Source organism: Lampetra fluviatilis, chromosome 15 (assembly GCF_964198595.1).
Source record: "Lampetra fluviatilis chromosome 15, kcLamFluv1.1, whole genome shotgun sequence".
NCBI lineage: Eukaryota > Metazoa > Chordata > Hyperoartia > Petromyzontiformes > Petromyzontidae > Lampetra > Lampetra fluviatilis.
Window position 1 is genome coordinate 12,270,167 of NC_136289.1, and position 12,055 is coordinate 12,282,221.

Genomic DNA, 12,055 nt, shown 5'->3' on the forward strand with positions numbered 1-12,055 from the left:
CATCAAGTAGGGACATGCCAATAATTAGTACATGACAATTACGGGCAAGGCAAGCATTACGCAATAACTGGCCCAAGAGATGATTTGAAGCTCTCTACTGCAATGGGCCCCAATTTAATCCATCTTTTTTATGTATTTAATCTTACTCTCACCTAGCAATTACGTCAAGAGTCATTAGACAAGTCAGACAGCAATCATCTGAATTGGCCCTGCTGTGGCCCCTACTGATTATTATTATTTAGTGGGGGGTGTTACTGACTTTACATGAGACAGATTGCAGTCAAGTTGTGGTGCAACAATGAGGTTAATTATGCTCTCCGTGCTTTATCTAAGTGGTCTTCTTGTGATCCAGGTAACAGGATTGTATTTTTTGTTTATTTACTTGGCAAGGTGGCCTTAACCACAGTGGTGTTCACAAGCGAGTCGATTGGACGGCACGTTCTGATCAAATTAAAAATATGAACCTCAGAGTGCCGGCACAAATGTAACGAAAAATAAAAGTCATCGTTAAACACCAGACGACGAAATACAGAAGAACATTGCAGGCAGTATTTTCCGCTGAGCCTCAATGCTCATGCTGTGTCGATGGCAGGGCAGGTGAGTAATGATCAAGTTTTGGTTGCATGACATGAGCCCAGTTACGTCCCAAATGCTGACTCTTCACTCTAAGCGTTTCTCGCATATGCGGCCTAGGGGAGCGCAAGTGCACTTGTGCGTGCGTACACATGTGCACGTACACACATGCCCGCACGTGTGTGTAGGGAAATGCGCACGTGTGCGCACGTGGGTGTTCTGTTGTCAGCTTTCTAGTGTACGGACAATCGAGCTCAGTTCTCCGATGTGGCTTTGGGTTGCTCCGCATGTAGTTCGGCACGATACTTTTTGCCCAATGCGCCCACGAGCTTCTTCAGAAATGAACAAAAGCAATGTTTTCATTTATTTTACCAGGTAAAGGCCCGCTGAGTTATCTAGCTTTTTTTTCAGAAGCGACCCGACTATAACAAATGGTAGCTCAACTATGTGGCTTATCATCAAAGCGTGGACATTTAGAGCAGCCGAGTTACTCTTTGAACGCTCGTACATTCTAAATGTGGAGGGGGGGTGGGGGCGGTGGAAACGTGAGACGTCGTGGCGAGCGACGTGCGGTACCAGCCCTAAATCACAACGGAGAGCGCTGCGCAGCAGATCTGCAAGAAAGAGAAAAAAAACGTACGCAGTGACACGTTTTGCGCGTTCCGGCACAACTGGATTTTTTGGTTGCTGAAATGAAAATGGCTAAGGAGGCTGCTCAGGAGTCATACCATATCGGCTTCCGTTGGGATGGCTGCACCCTTATTTAGCGGAACCCCACTGAGCCCTGTGACAAATAGCCGCTCCTTTATTTCTCCTCTTGCTTTTTTCATGAGACCGCCGAGAAATGAGAAAACGAACAAAAGCCAGATAAAATAAAACCTTTACCGACGCAGTTTATTAAAAGCAGGAGGGAGGGAGGGAGGGAGGGGGGGAGTTCAGAGAAAGTGACAGATGTTGACAAGATTATCCCCGAGGCTGGGGTATGCCCTGCATTGGAGAGAAACGAGGTAATGCGCTCAAATGGCAGGGCCTTAGACGTATCAGCTTTATGTCCATCCAGAAAAGAAAAAAAAACTTTTCAACTTTCTGTGTTTTCAATGCAATAACAAATGTTGGTTTCTTTTTTTTTATATAAATAAAAAAGCAGCTGAGCGATGGTGTCACGGAACTTCGATCGTATCCATCCGAACGCGATTAAAAGATGCTGCAAAGTTGAGTTCAAGCTAAAGATGAGCAAAGCTTGTTGGAGGGGCACATGAAAAATACATCGGAATATTGATGTACTCCTAGGATAGTTATTGAAGGTGGATCATGACGAAAAATATTAATACAAATGTCATCGGGGGACCAGGTTGGAGTGCTTTCGGAAAACCAAACTTAAACAATGAAAAGCAACACAGCAATGTGCCCACAGACGGAAAACGATTAAATCAACTCGTGTGCAGGAGCTAGATGGAGTATTGCATCACCAGACTGTGAAGGAGTCCTTCATCCAGCAGTGGATAGATTATAGCTGCTGCTGATGATGACAATGGCACAAGATGTGTGGCCAGGCCAAGTTAGCATAGCAAGTTGGTTACTGGTTTCACTGGCTACCCCTTTGGTCGTCCAAGCCACACATATTCAACAATGTTCTTGCATTTTGATAAGGCCAAGAAAGAATCATTACTCTCAGAATTAGAATCGCTATTTAATTGCATAAGAATTTAAATCCCGACGGTTATAAACAAGTGGTTAATTCTTGTACTACTACGTAGTTTTTGTGCGGTCGTGCTGTATAGCTCGCTGGTGCGTTGTGCCATGTGTTGTTTGACGCAAATAGCCCGACGTTTCAGTTCCCAAAGAAAGCTCCGAGCACATGGAGCGAAACGTTGGGCACCACGCCGAAAAACAATGTGGTACAACCCGAAAACACATATTTAACGTGCAAAAAAAACAAAACATGAATATATGTTCATGACATTTCCATGAAGGTTAAGCCGAGAGCAGTAAATAAAACACTAACAGCTATACATATCTCAATTTTCACAAAACACACACACTCAAATTTGGCACACAGCCTAGGGAAGCAGATGTACTTTGATGTCGTGGCTGCCATTGTGATGATTATAGTAGCACCGCTGATTGGACATTTACTCAAACACTGGTATTGTACAAAATGATTCTTAGAGCGGCAATCTAACAAGTTTCGATTGCCAAGTTGACTGCCGCAGCGCTCCACTGCATTTTCTTCCTATCGGTAATGAGAGGGGGTCCAAAAGGCAGAGCCAACTCACACGACCACATCACCAAACTCCACGACATTTCGCGCCCTGCTGTGAATCGGGGCCGTCATCACGGCCTCCCTGCGTGTCGCAGATAGCACCACCGTGGCCACATACGCTCACAACTAAGCTGAGTTTATCTTCTCCAACACTGCGAAACGACCACAACTAGCGATCGAGGGGTGTGCGTCCAAATAACTCAAATCAATTAATTGACAAAATTTGTAATGCGTGCTGTTTTAAAAACATTTTTGTTTTCTGCAACGCAAGATATGTTGGTGCACGTGGGGGTATAGCACATCAGATGTAATGGTATTCGGTCGTGGGTAAGTCGTAGAGAATGTGTGCGTAAGTTGAGCAGTGCGCGAAGCAAGGTTGGTAGGCATGAATATTGCCTCCACTATCCAGAGATCACCACAGGCAAGGGTTCAATGTTGTTTGAAAAAAGGATTTATCAATATTTCCAAATTCTTTGCATAGCTAAGGCATCAAAGGTGTGCGGTACATTGTCATTTTCGTGACCCAGGTCACTCTTACAAATTACACGTTGTGGTCTCTTGAGTTCTCATCACCTGGTTCACCTGAAACTTGGTGCTTGGGAAGGCAAATGTATACATGTGCGTGTATTTGTGCCTTATGTGCTACTCCACAAAAGCAGATAGGGCAAGGACCTTGTTTAGTGGAGGGGGGGAGCAGGAAGGGGGCTGGACGAGGGTGTGCACAGGGAGGGGAGGGGGCAGGGAGGGGGCTTTACACGTGCATATTTTACGGCACACTTACGATTTGCGTGGCAAAGACATTCTATCCTCCGAATTGACTGCTTGCTTACTGCACACGGTTGGTTTTGAATGGTTACATTTCAAGGGAGAATAACAAAAACTGGACAAATTCGTCAATGGCACTGTTCCGATGACGCAAATAACATAAATACATATATAGAACAAAAATAGGCAACGTTTTAGGTTAATGGGCCTGAGCAAAGAAATATTTTGCTACAACTAATAGCCATTGCCTGGTATGCAGGGGAGTGTGTGGGTTCGATCCCGACCCCATGGTTGCGTGGATTTTTTTCCGTAGATCCTCCAGTCTTGCCCTTCGCATGAAACATGCGTTTAGATCATTTGGCTGCTGCTATGAATTCCCACACATCATCAACCACATAGATGCACTTTCATGTGTGCCCAGGTCGCTTCTGAAAAGCAGCTAATGGCTCGGTGGGCTTTACCTGGTTCCAAAAAAAAATGTCATTCTAATTTTTGTTCCGTTTCGCAGACACTATTGTTGACCAAAGGTTTTGAGTTTTTTGTTATTTGGGCTTGTGCACCACTGTCCTATGCAGCAGCATCGCACCATTTCATGTTTTTTTTTTGTGTTTAACACGAGAAGGTGCGCTAGGGTCACTTGTGAGTGTCCCATCATCGCGTGCACTGAGAGGCTTCTGAAGAAATCACCTAATGGTTGCAATCGTCGCTAAGGTTTCAGATGAGCTAGCAAGGCATTTACACAAGCTCACTCTGTACCCACGGGATATCATGCAGATCCTTTGCTCGCAGAGCTCGCGGGGGAAAAAAATCAATTTTCTACTTTCAACGCTAACTGTAGGGCGTGTCATTCCTGTGCCTAAAGCCGTATATCTAAAGCACTCTGGATAACCAGTGCTACACACCTCTTCTTTATACAGACACTGAGACTTGTGCTTTGGAGTGTTCTGCATGCTGGATGTGTCAGACGGCCGTTGCCCACATGGCTACATCTGATGTTCGGCACCATAAGAAGGTTGAAAATTGGATTAAGTCATGCAGTGGTGTGGCCACCTGCTTCAATACAGTAGGAGGTGCATTTTTTGTAAAGAATGTTTTTTTACCCTGTGCCGACAAGCCTTGAAACTACAATTCGTTTTCAGCAGTTGAGAATAAACTAACGTAAGCCATACTATTCATTTTATAATGCTATTTTTACTTACAGATATACAATTTAGATGCTCCTTTTCCCTGCACTATTTCATTATTGCAGACCTTGCTGACCCTTATTTCCGGTAACCACAAAGCCATGAACTCAAACTCGTGTTTTTTTCAACGTCACATTCTGCAAATAATTCAATGCTCCCTTCAAGAATTGTTATGATTCCTCCTCTATATCCATATCTACGATGTTGTGCTTACGCCAACATGAAAAAAAAATTCATGCCCATTAAACTCACTAATAACTCAAATTTATAATCCACATTCCATACTAGGATCCCAATGCGCAGTGCGTGGACAGCAGGACACAAAAACAGAACGAGGACAACTGACCCAACGAAAGAGGGAAGGCCACTTTAAAGAGATGGGTTTTCAAAGCAGACTTAAATATATCTACCGACTCCGAGGCGTTCCTTAGCTTGGGTGCCACGCTAACAAAAGCCCCATCACCAAAAGAACGCAACCTGGACCTGGGAGTGCTGAGCAGTTGGAGATCATAAGATCTTTGGGACCTTGGTTTAGCAAATGTCATCGTGTGAGCAAACGAGAGTATGCGACAGCCAGCTCTATGCGAGCTGCGTGAAGCGCAGAGAGAAGCAAAAGTTCATTGACAGCCTTTGGCTATGATCATTGACTTTTCTGCGTAGGTTTGCAAGGAAAGCCATTGGAAATGCCAAGAGACTTGAGAGTAGTATCACTCACTGAGACCCATAATATGGCAAACTTGCGGTCTTAGTCAAAGTGCTATAATGAGAGGGCTCTTGGGGCCATGGCTCCGGTGGGGGCATTATCACGGTTGTGTATAACCTCATCCACCCCTCCAACCCTTATGAGATCGCTGCAGCACATCTAGCGTTAAGCTGAGCCTTTGCCTGCCAGTGCTTGCCCATCTGTGGTCACAGGTGCGCGTGCTTAAACTTGCGTAAATGATTGCGTCAAAGGGCTGTACGTGCAATTGTTCAGTCAAGCACACCTATGACATATTGTGCAACCACACAAGAAGCATGCCCGTGGACAGCTGTGATGCCATGCGCTACCTCTGTGCGTGTGTGCACACTTGTGTCTAAAGGTCTCTCTGCGAAGGCCGGTGTTCCGTCACCCACACCAGCGCCGTGTTGTATAAGGGTGCGGATCGGACCTGGCGTGCGGCGTATGCAAACGAGCACGTATTCTTGGGTTTTTTCGGTGAAGTCACGTAGGTAAAAATTTAAAATTAATAAAAAGTAAAATTAAATAAAATATTTTATTTTATTTTTATTTTACTTTTTAAAATTAATAAAAAGTAAAATAAAATATTTTATTTTATTTTTATTTTACTTTTTATTAAGTTAAATGTTTTACCTACGTGACTTTACCGAAAAAAGCCAAGAATATGAATCCTTGCAGTCACAAAAGCTTCAAATCTAAAACGAGCACCTGTTTGTGAACCTTTAGAGACGCCTGAAGCGGACAAAAACGAAATCCTTCCCAGGTTCGCTGGCTTAAGTACGTCTCTGTAATGCCACCCACGGAAACAACCGCCCCTTATGTTCATATATGCGTGCGATGCTCTCCACGCACTGCCATTGAGTTGTGAAGTTTGGGTAACAAAATCCTGTTCAGTTGTCAAAGGGAAAATGTAATTTCCCGAAGAAATATAATTGTTCACAGTGTAGCACTGCAGAAACATTATTAAAAGTGTGATTTTAATCAGACTGTGATGCACTGGTAATAAAGTCACTGGTTTATGATTGCATTTGCATGTGGTTTATAATGGGCTTTATTGCTACCCACTAAGACGCCTGTGAGACAAATGCATTACGTTGCGGATTCTTTTTTCGTTACATTGCACCTCTTGTGTGAGCGGAAGCCATCGCAATGCCAAAACGTTTGAGCGTTCGTCCCCTGTGGATGCATTTTTCATTTGGCTGATCATTCGTGTATTTAAAAAAAAATCAAAGAAGGATTTCAAACAAGCAGTCGTCTGTAGGTCGCTTTGCCTAATAACCTTTTTGTCTGTTTTGCACAAAAAGGGTCTCACTATTACCAATCGAAAGGGAATTTTAATTACTCTAGCCTGTGGCACAGTCGCCTGGCAGTTGCAGAACCGTCCCTTGCAAGCAGCACGCCGCCGACAATCTGAGAGCCTATGTGTGTCAGTCCGATGACCACTGCTCTAGCGCATTAAATGTCCAATGTCATCGTTTTCCGAGCATTAGCTTTAAGCGCTCTTATTTTCCTCGTCTTTCCCGCTCCTTGTGTGGGGGGGGGGGGCGCAGCTTGCTAAATAATACATCGCAGCTCTTTAATATGACATGAGGGACACATCTGGAAAATTACTTTTTTTTCTCGGAGGCTAGGTTGTGCACGCACGTATATACAATGCAATAATCGGTCGTATTTATCAAGTTAATGGCAGCCAGCTTGCTCTGAGCCGTTTTACCGTGTGCATGCAGCATTGAGCTATCTTTGACACCATGCTGGCAACACTGCCACTAAGCCCCAAATAAACTGCTAAGACCCCACGCCGTGACTGAGGTTGCTGTTTAATTACCACTTAGTATATTAGTGGTGTGTTGTGTAAGCTTCATTTTCGTTAATAGCACAAGTCAACCGTGCAAAACAAGGGCAAACACGAGTTCGGGATCGTCGGAATATTGATTTTTTTTAATACCGTACATCTCACGGCATCGACTTTAGTCACATTAATTTTGATTTACAGTGCCGCAGATTGCATTGCCTCTCCCCTTGATGAGTCAATAAGACGCGCAGACGGGCCCTGATACAACGCAACGATTTGTTCCTTCAGGAGTAGGCAGACTGTTTGGCGCGAATAATACAAGTGGATGCTCCCTAGGTCCTTTGGCTATGTATTCTGGCAGTGTTCCCTCAGTTTTGCTCTCCTTTTCAGTGGCACGAACTGACGACAGTGGAGGAAAATGAGCCTTTCTTCACACAAAAAAAAATAATCCCGGCTGGCCGAGCCATTGTACATGCCGGAGCAGCGCGCTCGTTAGAATGCAGGGCTCCACTGCGTGTTGGTCAGTATAATTTTCCGCTAATGGTTGATGGGGGGTGACAGGCAAACAATGGATACCCCGCCTTTCTTTGTCGGATTTTTTTCTTAAAGTACTCTCTTCGAAGGAGGGACAGAAGCCGAGCGAAAGGCTTGGCAGGCAAATCAGACTCTTTCAAAACAACCAAAAGAAAAATACTCACAAGACAGCCGTTGGAGGCAGCTGCGGGGTTTTCTTTTTTCACTGCGCGAAAACAACGCAATCAACGGGGGGACGTGCCACTTCGGCGGCGAGAGAGGTTACATAGTACGAGAAGATGTGGCTGATGCGAGATGAGGCCTTTCTAGGCTGTTAGAGCAAAACACATGGGAGACCTCCGATTTCCAGAGCCAAAACCTGTTAATGTACTTTACCACGCAGGAGGTTCATCCGCCGCTGTCACCTATGGTTACATTAGAGGGTCAGCAGTATATCTTGACACGTTCAGGATGCGCTGGGCCAGGCTGGTTGAATTATTTAGTTGCTTACTTGTATTCAGATTTCGGCCGTCAAAAAAGGTGTTTGGTAATTATTTTGCCGTTTCGTTTCGAAAATTCACGCGTGTGTGATGAACTTCTATCGCACGGTAGGTAGCCAACCATGCTAATCGGAGGTGCGGGGAAGGACAAGAGACTAAATGATTATGAAAAGTAACCATAGCAGTGTGCCGAAAGAAGACAGTGTTTAATCAGTGCTGACTACCTCCCTGCTATGGTTCAGAAACACGGTGGTGAACGAAAGAGAAAATGGAACAAAAAACTCAACAGTACCACAAAGAGGCATGGAGAAAGATGCACATTTGTATTCACATTGAGAGACAGAAATATGAATATGTGGGTTAGAGAACATACAAATGGTAATGTGTGCATGTATGTTGAACTTCTTTCGCACCGTACGTAGCCAATCGTGCTAATCGGAGGTGCGGGGGGAAGGACAACAAACTAAACGCAAAAATAAGTTTTAAAGAAATTAGTTTTCTGCTACCATGCAAAATGTTAAGAGACGCGAGCTGGGGAAAGACGTGTCATGGCTAGAACGGACGATGACCGAAGGTGAAGAACAACGACTTAGTGGAAGCTCAGAACACACCGGAATCTGAGGAGATATCCACCGAGGAGATTGAGCGATGGGATTGGCTCGCGTGTGGGTGCTGCGTGGATTGATAGATCACGTGATAGTGAAATGCGGTGACGGTGGCTTGGAGAGAGACCTTCATCCAGCAGTAGATTGATCATGGCAGATGATGATTTTGAGCTAGCATCAACCTCAAAACAGGAAGGTGAGAGGAGAAGATTTGGGCCCAGTGTCCACTCGAAATAAGTTGTAGCTGAAGTGTTTGCGTTGTGAACACACATTAATGAGAGCGGCTACGTTTTAACCGCACAGACTTTCACGTTTTATAATGAAACGCCACTAATTTAAGGTGTAGTCATTGAAGTTGTGAGAACAATATTTACGCGGTCAATGAATTAAACTGTTCTTAAATGTGAAGCCCCAAGCCGTAATTACAATGGATCGACACAACGTACCAAGTAAGCGTAGAGTGACACGAATTACAGTCGATGAACAAGACTCCTCTTGCTTTTATAACCCCAGTTTGGGCTATGGTTGTATAATGTGTAGAACCTGTGGTCTGGTGCTTACATTACACATTGGGTGTGGTGCCCAGCTCTGCAAGCCACAGCAAGGATCAGGCCTGGCCTCCAGCAAGCTCAGGTTTTAATTCATTATCAATCAATCTCTGCTGAGCATTTCCCACAAACAGGAAAAGGGTGCAGATTTGTGCACGTACCATCGATTACCTAGTTAACTAATGTTTATTTTATTTCACCAGGTAAGGCTCACTGATATATATTTCTTGTTTGCTCACTCCCTGCAACCTTCAAAAGGTGACTTAGTTCACAATACAGAGGGAAAACCCGCTCTTGCTTGAGAGGGATGATATGAATACAAGGGCAGTAGCAGCATACGTCCATCCAGTGACAAAGAGTGGTCTCCATCTCACCATTTCGCACTGTGTGGTGTTACACCCACACGGTGCGAAATGTTCAATTTGTACAAAATGCGCAAAAATAAAGAACCTGAACAATAAAAAAATGAATGGTTTCGAAAGGTGCGAAGTCAGTCAAGTGAGAGAGACACGACTTTTGTAAAAAAAAACACGTTTTACCCGGAAAAAAATATACATTTCTAAAGACTGTAAATGGCTCTTTGTATAGAATGCACCTGGAGCAGCTGCCCCCCCCCTCTCCAAAAAAAATGCAGCCCCTTTCAGCTGAATGACGGCTTAGAGTGTCATCCCATGCGGTATTAAATAATAATAAAAATACAATAAATCACATATCAATCTTGATTTGAAGCTTTCGTGACTGCAGGAATCCATACTCTTTGGTTCTTTCGGTAAAGTCACGTAGGTAGAAATAAAAAAAATAAAAAAAATATCACGATGTTTCGATCACATATCATTTGGCAAATCAACTGTTGGGCAAAGGCATCCCCAGCCACTCTACCGGTCACGAGGGGTGAGGAGGGGTGTTTCAGACCACACCTCACCGCTGGTCAGTGAACAGTTGGTGAAGTTGAGGGACCTCTGAGGACCGCTGCAGATATTGCACGCCTCTCCTGTTTATAGCCCATGCCTGAGAATGAGATTCAGTCAACGCTGGTCTGGCCGTCGCCCGGCGATGCTCGTTGTAGTTACTGGCAAAACGTCGTACTCAGATCGTGAATGTTGAGGGACTTACTAACACACAACCGGTGTGCTGTACTAGTGTCGACTTTGTGTGTTGTGTTTACATGACAAACCTGACCAATTGGCTGTGTCGGGTGTTGGCGGGTTTAACGTCGCATTTATATTCACGCGATCTAACCCAAAAAAAAACCTGTATTATAGTCAACGCTGGGTTCGTGGCCCAGTCCCCAAAACCACTGAGCTGTTTCATTCCCCTCCCCCTTCCCGCAATATTTATCGTAATTATAATTTGTGTATGTTGAACTTCTTTCGCACTGTACGTAGCGAACCGTGGAAATCAGTTGGGCAGCAAAGCCTCACCTCAACGTCTGATCTTTAGCAGTCTTGCTTAAAAACAACAAGTGCGAGTTTTGTCGCTTTTTTTTTATCCACCACGGATAACACGCATCACGCACTATGAGTTGCCGACAACTACAGATGCGTTCTAAGCGTAACTTATCATATAAAACGCTATGTACGCGGTGCACACGCACTTAATAAGTAACCGCGTTTTCCTCACTTGCGTGCGGATGCCATTGGTCAATGTATTCTTTTACTTGAGACCCAGCAGCCCTCAACTCCAGCGGAGCTCTGTCAAATCAATGCTGCATTAATGTGCCGGCTCGCGGCGAACCCCTGCACGCTGGCTCCGCCAACGGAATCGTAATTTCGCGATGTTTTATTCATGGCGCGAGCCGTGACCACAAATAAACCTCCTCCTCCTGCTCTTGCGCTGCCGCTCGCTCTCTCTCTCTCTCCCGAGCCGGCTAATTGGAAATAGATGTGACAATTTTTTTGCGTCGCGTTTGTGCTCGGACGGCAAACTAATAATCGCGTTTTTACGTCCGCACGCACTTTCGGTCTGATGAATCGCATGGAATGTCACTCCGCAGGTATTCACTTGACAGGTCCTTCCCGCCCCCCTCGGAGAATGGGGGCAGACCGGGGTTCATGCCGACTGGCCACGCCGTTGTATTAAAATTAGGTCCAAATCGTTGCCGTTACATTTGCCGCTCGCGTATATCCCACGCGTTCAAGTGTATACGTGAGACATAGTAAACATTCATAATGGATTCCTCGAAAAAAGTACTGAACCTGCAAAAGGTGATATTGCTGAGTCGGTTGCTTTGTGCACATTTCTTATTACATCGCAGTCCAACTCCCCCCCCCTCTCCTCCCCCCCTTCAACTTGCTTATAAGGGATTACATCTTGAATCATTGCTTCACTTGATGCAGCTAATCTGGCTGTGACGGTCCCACCTGATGACGGAGACTTGTGTTGCCTCCGAAACGTCGTGAATTTTATTTTTATTTTTGTTTTGTTTTATTTTACTTTCATTACTTTTAATGTTTTACCTACGTGACTTTACCGAAAAAACCTGAGAATATGAATCATTGCAGTCACGAAAGCTTCAAATCTAGAATTCATCTGTAATTTCGAAATAAATAAATGCGCATCCCAAAGTAAACGTGCGCAGGTGTTCCCGTGAG

The 12,055-nt window shown here is 44.7% G+C and overlaps 1 protein-coding gene across 3 annotated transcripts in view; it reads left to right on the forward strand.

Annotated features, from left to right (window-relative positions):
- Positions 1 to 12,055, forward strand: part of LOC144936231 (protocadherin-9-like) — a 62,340-nt gene that overhangs the window by 20,458 nt on the left and 29,827 nt on the right. The window lies entirely within an intron of this gene.